The sequence below is a fragment of the Procambarus clarkii genome, chromosome 15 (assembly GCF_040958095.1).
Source record: "Procambarus clarkii isolate CNS0578487 chromosome 15, FALCON_Pclarkii_2.0, whole genome shotgun sequence".
NCBI lineage: Eukaryota > Metazoa > Arthropoda > Malacostraca > Decapoda > Cambaridae > Procambarus > Procambarus clarkii.
Genome location: NC_091164.1, coordinates 44,178,316 through 44,188,254, shown reverse-complemented (window position 1 = coordinate 44,188,254; position 9,939 = coordinate 44,178,316). Strand labels below are relative to the sequence as shown.

At 37.6% G+C, this 9,939-nt stretch overlaps 1 long non-coding RNA gene across 1 annotated transcript in view; it reads right to left on the bottom strand.

Annotated features, from left to right (window-relative positions):
- Positions 1-5,588, bottom strand: part of LOC138365142 (uncharacterized) — a 7,469-nt gene extending 1,881 nt beyond the window's left edge. Inside the window, exons 1-2 of the long non-coding RNA XR_011228688.1 lie at positions 5,507-5,588; positions 2,350-2,456 (exon numbers count right to left, since the gene is read on the bottom strand). This is a non-coding gene — a long non-coding RNA (uncharacterized lncRNA). The remainder of the gene's footprint in view (positions 1-2,349; positions 2,457-5,506) is intronic.
- Positions 5,589-9,939: the final 4,351 nt, after the last annotated feature.

The window sequence follows — 9,939 nt, the reverse complement described above, 5'->3', positions numbered from 1 at the left end:
GCTACATCCAGATTCTAGGGAGGAAAGGAAGGACGATCTTACTGGATCCCATAGCCTCTCCGAGGCACAAACCAGGCTTTTACACAAACCCCCCCCCCCCTGCACCCGAGCTTTTTAAAATAGTAAATGCCACTATTTTTGCAAAATTATTACGAGATCTATTATTCTAGAGAATAATGCATATAAATGCATATATGCATATAAATACAAAAGTAAATCAAATCTTATCCTTGTATAATATACAAGCTGATGTGAGATCCCTGTCTACAGGTGGACTGGAACTATTATCCAGTAGGCAGTCTACTGTATTTTATCAAACCGTTATTAGTATAATAGATCTCGTAATAATTTTGCAAAAATAATGGCATTTACTATTTTTAAAAGATTATTAGCAAATTTACAGAAATGGTGCATTCGGAAGACAAAACCAATTTTTCACTTTTGACAATTGAGCACCTGCTACATCCAGATTCTAGGGAGGAAAGGAAGGACGATCTTACTGGATCCCATAGCCTCTCCGAGGCACAAACCAGGCTTTTACACAAACCCCCCCCCCCCTGCACCCGAGCTTTTTAAAATAGTAAATGCCACTATTTTTGCAAAATTATTACGAGATCTATTATTCTAGAGAATAATGCATATAAATGCATATATGCATATAAATACAAAAGTAAATCAAATCTTATCCTTGTATAATATACAAGCTGATGTGAGATCCCTGTCTACAGGTGGACTGGAACTATTATCCAGTAGGCAGTCTACTGTATTTTATCAAACCGTTATTAGTATAATAGATCTCGTAATAATTTTGCAAAAATAATGGCATTTACTATTTTTAAAAGATTATTAGCAAATTTACAGAAATGGTGCATTCGGAAGACAAAACCAATTTTTCACTTTTGACAATTGAGCACCTGCTACATCCAGATTCTAGGGAGGAAAGGAAGGACGATCTTACTGGATCCCATAGCCTCTCCGAGGCACAAACCAGGCTTTTACACAAACCCCCCCCCCCCCCTGCACCCGAGCTTTTTAAAATAGTAAATGCCACTATTTTTGCAAAATTATTACGAGATCTATTATTCTAGAGAATAATGCATATAAATGCATATATGCATATAAATACAAAAGTAAATCAAATCTTATCCTTGTATAATATACAAGCTGATGTGAGATCCCTGTCTACAGGTGGACTGGAACTATTATCCAGTAGGCAGTCTACTGTATTTTATCAAACCGTTATTAGTATAATAGATCTCGTAATAATTTTGCAAAAATAATGGCATTTACTATTTTTAAAAGATTATTAGCAAATTTACAGAAATGGTGCATTCGGAAGACAAAACCAATTTTTCACTTTTGACAATTGAGCACCTGCTACATCCAGATTCTAGGGAGGAAAGGAAGGACGATCTTACTGGATCCCATAGCCTCTCCGAGGCACAAACCAGGCTTTTACATAACCCCCCCCCCCTGCACCCGAGCTTTTTAAAATAGTAAATGCTACTATTTTTGCAAAATTATTACGAGATCTATTATTCTAATAAGAGTTTGATAAAATACAAACCCTGGGGCCATAGAACGGCTATTTAATCCCCTTGAACGGACCTGTGCATGGGCCACTGAGGCATCGAAAAAAAACAGACCGGCTTGGGAAAAAAGCAAAATTGCCGGTCTATGGCCCAGCTGATGGCTGTGCATGAATGGCTAATGGCTAATGGCTGTTAGTTATGGAGCTAGGTTAGACTATGTATGTTTAAATCTCTGATTTAAACAGAGCCAGTGTTCAGTCAAATAACTGAATTTATCAAATCTTATCCTTGTATAATATACAAGCTGATGTGAGATCCCTGTCTACAGGTGGACTGGAACTATTATCCAGTAGGCAGTCTACTGTATTTTATCAAACCGTTATTAGTATAATAGATCTCGTAATAATTTTGCAAAAATAATGGCATTTACTATTTTTAAAAGATTATTAGCAAATTTACACAAATGGTGCATTCGGAAGACAAAACCAATTTTTCACTTTTGACAATTGAGCACCTGCTACATCCAGATTCTAGGGAGGAAAGGAAGGACGATCTTACTGGATCCCATAGCCTCTCCGAGGCACAAACCAGGCTTTTACATAACCCCCCCCCCCTGCACCCGAGCTTTTTAAAATAGTAAATGCCATTATTTTTGCAAAATTATTACGAGATCTATTATACTAATAACGGTAAATAAATAATAAATAGTAAATAAATCAAAATCAGTTACATTATTTTATCTTATTCATAGCATAAATGTTCTCGAAGATTACTAAAAAGAAATTGAATTAGACTACAGCAAATTGGCAAACTTTACCTTGTATCTGTTTCCACCGAGTTTGTTTGGGGCGTTCTTCAACATATCAGCAATACTTGTCTCAACATCTCTTTCAGTTGCATTAGTGTGGGTGTTGATACAGGCTTCTGGAAATTTATAAGAATTAATTAATATATATAATTATAATTCACTTTGCTATTCCCCATTCCACAGTCCTCTCGTCCTTCCCACTTCCCTGTCCCCACATCATCCCCACTATTCCCACTTCCCTGTCCCATCGTCCTCCTTACCATTTTCCCCTCCCCTGTCCTTCTTCCTCCCCCACCATCTCCCATTCACCTGTCCCTTTGTCCTCCCCAGCATTCCCCTGTCCCCACCATCCCCAACTCCCCAGTCCCCTCGTCCTCCCCACCATTACCCTCTCCTCTGTCCCCTCGTCTTCCCCACCATACCCCCCTCTCGTCCTCCCCACCATTCCAAACTACCTCATCCGATGCATTCTATAATGGTCTGATGCTTCCATCAGAAAATTGGGAACATCAAATGATCTGATATTCCCATCACTGAAAAATAAGAACAGCTAAAAAAATGAAATGAAAAAAATAAAAAAATAAACTATACTCATGAAATGAACAGTATGGTAAACAACACAGCTCAATTTCAATGCAATGTCACACAAAATTATTAAATCGAAATGAAAATAAATTGAAATCTATGAAAATTCAAATTATCAATACAATCGGAAATATTGAAATAATATCGCAACATAATATAGTGTGGGTTGCTCTTACGTGCAACAGACGGTGCTGTTTTTCAAAAAAGGCATGGTTTTACCTGTCACAAGTGTGGCATCTATACTTATACTCACGAAATGAACGGTATGGTAAACAACATAGCTCAATTGCAATGCAATGTCACAATAACATTTAATAACAATAATAACAATAACATTTAAATATACTTTAAGATATAATCTAGAAGAAAATAAGAACATTGAAACGGTTCATGAACTTCGATTTCAATAAAGGACACTATGGGGAACTTTGAAAAACAGTTAATGAGTATAATTAGACAGACTTGTTGCTAGGCAGAGGAGTAAATAATGAGATATATGGCAAATTTTGCAAAATATACGGCACACAAACATTCATACCCAAACAAAGCAAAATGCTAGGTAAGAACAAAGCAGTTGGCCCGTAGGGGAAAGGAGATACCCACAAGACTGGAATACAAGTCATTAACAAGCACACAAGTACTACACTACACAACAACCGCACTACTACCAGAACTGGACGAATCACTACCAAAACAACACATTGCACATCACTACCAAAACAACACAACACAACACAAGCATTGGCAAAGAATTATAGACCAGTTGCACTAACATCCCACATAATAAAATTATTTGAGAGTGATCAGGAGTCAGATTACTAGTTTTATAGAGACCAATGACCTCCACAATCCAGGCCAACAAGGATTTAGAGCAGTTTCTATGATCGAGCCACTGAGATCTATAAAGAATTCTGATCAAGAAAGAGATCTAGGGGTGGTTTTAGATAGAAAACTATAACCTGAGGATCATATTAAGAACATTCTGCGAGGGGCCTATGCTACACTTTTTAACTTTAGAATTGCTTTTAAATACATAGGTCAAAAAGTTTTAAAAGTTTTAAAAGTTTTTTAAACCTCTCGTGTATCATGAGTGTGTTAAAGCATCAGATGGTGCATTCAGATGATGAATATTACCTAGTTCCTTCATCTGGGAAGAATGAACACATATTGGTGCATTCGGATGATAAAAACTAACTACTGTAGTTTAATTGATCAACAGACTGTATATCATATGCAGACTGTATGTGGATCTGCGGGCCACTCCAAACAACAGCCTGGTGGACCAAGCTCCACCAGGGCTAAAGCACAAAGTGATATAGATGTGATAGAGAAACTAGGTCAAATGGAGGAGTAGGTCTGTATATTAAACAGCACCTGACGTGCACAGAGCTACTAAACTCAATGTGGTGGTAGAGTGGTGGGGGGGGGGAAACATTGCAGAAAAAAACAAAAATACAATTTGGTCAACAAAACAGCATTGTTTAAAATAGAAGACATGGGTTGTCATTTTGGGGGTAAGGTAGGTTACATTGAGTTAATTAGTTAGTACTTAGTTTTTATCTTAAACTGGTTGGGAGAGGTACAGTGTTGCTGTGCTGGTGAAAGAACACCTAAAGGTAAATTAAATAATGATTGCGAATCCACAAGAAGTTGACATAATATCGCTAGAGATCTGCAATCAGGATGATAAACTTTCCTTAAAGAATTTGACAAACACTTGCTGATAGGACATGAAGTAAATGAAATGTATGTCAAGTTTTGTGAAATATATGATAAAAGCACAACAAAATTTGTACCAAAGGAGAGATGCAGAACTAGGAAAAGGGGTTTGTTCAACAGAAATTGCGAGAGGGCCTGAGACCCAAACACACACAAATGGAATCAATATATAGCAAGAGGCCAAACCCCCAAACATACAAGCGATGCAAAGATGCGAGAAACAGCAGCAGCATTAAGGAGAGGGACTTAAGGACCATAAATAAAGTGTGAAAATAAACTCGAGTAAATTTTTTTAACTACTCTCGACAGTGAAGAAAAACAAATATTCAGACGATTTGTGTTAGAATCATTAATCTTACACTTTCGGTCATATTCAACAACACAAATACATACACACACATTCCTGTTGCTGTAGCAAGTGAAGAATTACACACACAGATCACAATAACGTGAATGCATCAAATGAACAAATCCACAAGGGCCGTGACGAGGATTCGAACCTGCGTCCGGGAGCATCCCAGACACTGCCTTAATCGACTGAGCTACAACAGGGTAAAAGGGTTGAAACCGAAGTTCTACTGAACTTACTGGATCCCATAGCCTCTCCGAGGCACAAACCAGGCTTTTACACAACCCCCCCCCCCCCCCCTGCACCCGAGCTATGTCAACAGGCCGTTCTCCCTCTTCGCCCTTCCGAATGCACCATATCAGTAAATTTTTTAATAATCTTTTAAAAATAGTAAATGCCACTATTTTTGCAAAATTATTACGAGATCTATTATTCTATAGAATAATGCATATAAATGCATATATGCATATAAATACAAAACATAAATACAAAAGTAAATGTAAATAATTTTACCTTGCACCTAGATCCACCAAGCCTGTATGGCGCGCGTTTCAGTACTTCGGAAATCTAGAACTATCTTGAATCTCTAATCTGCAATGAAACAATACATATTATTGCACTTACCAAAACATGGATGAATGTAGAAAATACAGAACTATTAGCTGAATATCAAATAAATGGATTTAATCTATTTCACACAGATAGATATATTACACCGTGTATATTAGGTAATACCTAACATACACGCCTCCACACACACTACATTTGAAATGTAGTCTCAAAAAGACTACATTTCAACAGCAAAGATTACTCCATAAAAAAATAATTAAATTATTGACCAACATGAGAGAGGGTTAGCCAACATGAGGGTTGTGTTGATTGCCTGAAAATATTTAAATTGTGTAATGTATTGAATGGCATTTTTCAAGTTACAACATTTTTTAAATTACTGAACTAGGTTCTAGGCTTTGCTAGGCTTAATTCAATTATTACAGATAAGCCTAACCTAGCCTAGAACCCAGTGGGTTTTCTTCCTATTGGGGAGTGTTGTACATGCCTCGCCTCCACATACACACTAGCACAGCCAGGCCTCGCCTCCACATACACACTAGCACAGCCAGGCCTCGCCTCCACATACACCAGCACTGCCAGGCCTCGCCTCCACATACTCACCAGCACAGCCAGGCCTCGCCTCCACATACACCAGCACTGCCAGGCCTCGCCTCGCCTCCACATACACCAGCACTGCCAGGCCTCGCCTCCACATTTAAACCAACCAAGCCCACAAATACGTTAACATGGACCAGCATTACACCGTCTAACATACTCTGTCAGATGTAACAACTAAATTTGTGAATTCAAGACCAAATCTATTGTATAACACAGTGTTAGTACGAGAAAAACATTACTTACATTCGAAGCCGTGTTTTAAAATGGCGGCGGTCTTGTACTGACGCTCCAAACTGTGTGTTCGTTTGCGTATGATGAACGTGTGACAATTTACTACAACAATTATTTAATTATTCTTATTCTTTATTTTAATATTTTTAGGGTACATGAAATTTCAAACTTATTTGCACACAATAATATAATTGCATTGTCATAACCTTTATATATTACGGAAAATACGATGACATGAACGAAGTCAAAGTGAAGTTGAAGTCAAAGTCATTCGCCGAACGTATTAGTCATTTTTTTTCATACATACATAGTTGATTTACAAACATAATGTTGGATTTATAGATAGAGCTAGTGCATACAATACCTAAAGCCACTATAGTAGGCCTATATAGCATTTCAGGCAACCGGGCAGTATATATGGACCCCTTACTCAAATCTCTGAATATGTTAGATATTAAGTCCCTGCACATACTCTCATGTGTATTTTATATATATAAAACGCTGCACTGTAATGTCAATCCTGACCTTAAAAGCTTCCTAGAAGGTTGTAACAGATCCCATGAGCACCACACCAGAAACAAATACCTATTTGATATTCCAAGAGTACGACTTAGTCAAACTAGAAATGCTTTACAAATCAAGAGACCTCGAATGTGGAATGACCTTCCCAATTATGTTAAAAACTGTACCTCTCCCAACCAGTTTAAGATAAATAAAGATAAATTTATAAGTTAAGAAAAATTCCACAAATCAACAACCCTGTTACTGACCCTGTATTTACCCAAGTCTTTCCTAAATCTAAACTTATCCAATTTATACCCATTGTTTCGTGTTCTATCTTGTGTTGACAATTTTAATACCCTATTAATATCCCCTTTGTTATATCTATTCAGGAAATTGTGGTTGATCTCGAACCCATTGATAATGTGACGACTTATACAGAATTTTGTAACTATATCATCAAGATTGTAACCAGCTTAGCTAAATGTAGTGTGGGGTTCAGTCCCTAAGCCCATATATGTGCCTCTCTAACCATTTAGGTTACAGGGCAAAAACATAAAAACAAAGGTAACTGCAGAAGGCCTATTGGCCCATACCAGGCAGCTCCTATCTATAACAGATAAACACTAAGTACTACCTAATTAACTCAATGTAACCTACCAACCTAACCCCCAAAATGTCAATCCATATCTTTTATTTTAAACAATGCTGTTTTGTTGACCAAATTGTATTTTTACTCTTTTTCTGTCATGTTTCTCCCACCCCTGTTTTTTCCCTTTTTTCTTATTTTTTCTCAACATAATTCATACTTTAATTATGCGGATCAGGACATCACCTGATCAAACACATCAAACATCGTTTGACCACCATCAAACACACACATTTCGTGTGTGTTTGACGCTCACTGATATGTACCAGCGTTGTTTTATATATGGTGCTATTCTATCTTACGCTTTGTTGCTCTTTTTTACCTACGGGCTCATAGAACATTCTATTGCGAAAACATTGGCACAAAAATGAATGACGTACATACAATAATAATGTCAGGACAGTGATATAATTATAAACTTTCAAAGCACTGTATCGCCCATGTGTCGTCTTGTCACCAATACTGGGTAACAGTTCCGCCACTTCCCACACTCTTGCGGGTGGGCAGCGACCATTATTCTACGTTTATATTCATATCACCGTGTTGGGAATTTCATTGCGAGTACATTGATACCAAAATTAACGCTGTAGGACAAGTGTGGAAGTGATAACAATCCCAAGAGTAAAAACATTTTGTTGCTCTTGGGCACTCACGGCGAGTCATCTACGTAGGTATTTATTGGGTGCTGGTATTCATATAACTTTTGGTGACCGTTTTTGCTGATTTTCTTCTAGAGAATGTTATTGCGAACACGTTGGTACCAAAGTGAAATACATAGCTCGAGAACTAAGGTCAGGAGAGTAAAAAGAGTATACACATTTTTGTGTTGACGCTTAATTAAGGTTATTGTGAGTACTCATCGCCTGCCTAGAAACTGGAACTAGTAATTCCATCTATCATACATATCATACAAGAGGAGCCACACATCTATGGATCATCCAATAAAATCAGCAGACTTCTAGATGTTACTACTGCTCGGCTTAGACTCGGTTACAAGTATCTCTGGGAATTCTCATTATCTGCTGATGTAGACCTGACCAAATGTAAACTGTGTCAACAAAATTATTCGCACACCCTCCGTCACTATGTGATGGAGTGCGAAAAGATACATGAATTTAGAGACAATTCTATAACCAATGTTCCAGCGATGTGTCAATATTTCATTCAAAATGATCTGCTACCAGAAATTTTAGCCAAATATCCCCAGTTTGCTAACTGTAGATAACAACTAAGTGATTGTAACCTATCCACCGCTGCCCACTGGATGGGGGACGGTGTGCAGGACAAACATATAAATTTTGATACTAGCTCTCCACATATGTCAGTTGCTTAATTTAGAACCTGTACTTGAGGTCGATCTCGAACCCATTGTTGATGTGATGACTTATATTGAATTTTGTAACTATATCATCAAGATTGTAACCAGCTTAGCTAAATGTAGTGTGGGGTTCAGTCCCTAAGCCCATATATGTGCCTCTCTAACCATTTAGGTTACAGGGCAAAAACATAAAAACAAAGGTAACTGCAGAAGGCCTATTGGCCCATACCAGGCAGCTCCTATCTATAACAGATAAACACTAAGTACTACCTAATTAACTCAATGTAACCTACCAACCTAACCCCCAAAATGTCAATCCATATCTTTTATTTTAAACAATGCTGTTTTGTTGACCAAATTGTATTTTTACTCTTTTTCTGTCATGTTTCTCCCACCCCTGTTTTTTCCCTTTTTTCTTATTTTTTCTCAACATAATTCATACTTTAATTATGCGGATCAGGACATCACCTGATCAAACACATCAAACATCGTTTGACCACCATCAAACACACACATTTCGTGTGTGTTTGACGCTCACTGATATGTACCAGCGTTGTTTTATATATGGTGCTATTCTATCTTACGCTTTGTTGCTCTTTTTTACCTACGGGCTCATAGAACATTCTATTGCGAAAACATTGGCACAAAAATGAATGACGTACATACAATAATAATGTCAGGACAGTGATATAATTATAAACTTTCAAAGCACTGTATCGCCCATGTGTCGTCTTGTCACCAATACTGGGTAACAGTTCCGCCACTTCCCACACTCTTGCGGGTGGGCAGCGACCATTATTCTACGTTTATATTCATATCACCGTGTTGGGAATTTCATTGCGAGTACATTGATACCAAAATTAACGCTGTAGGACAAGTGTGGAAGTGATAACAATCCCAAGAGTAAAAACATTTTGTTGCTCTTGGGCACTCACGGCGAGTCATCTACGTAGGTATTTATTGGGTGCTGGTATTCATATAACTTTTGGTGACCGTTTTTGCTGATTTTCTTCTAGAGAATGTTATTGCGAACACGTTGGTACCAAAATGAAATACATAGCTCGAGAACTAAGGTCA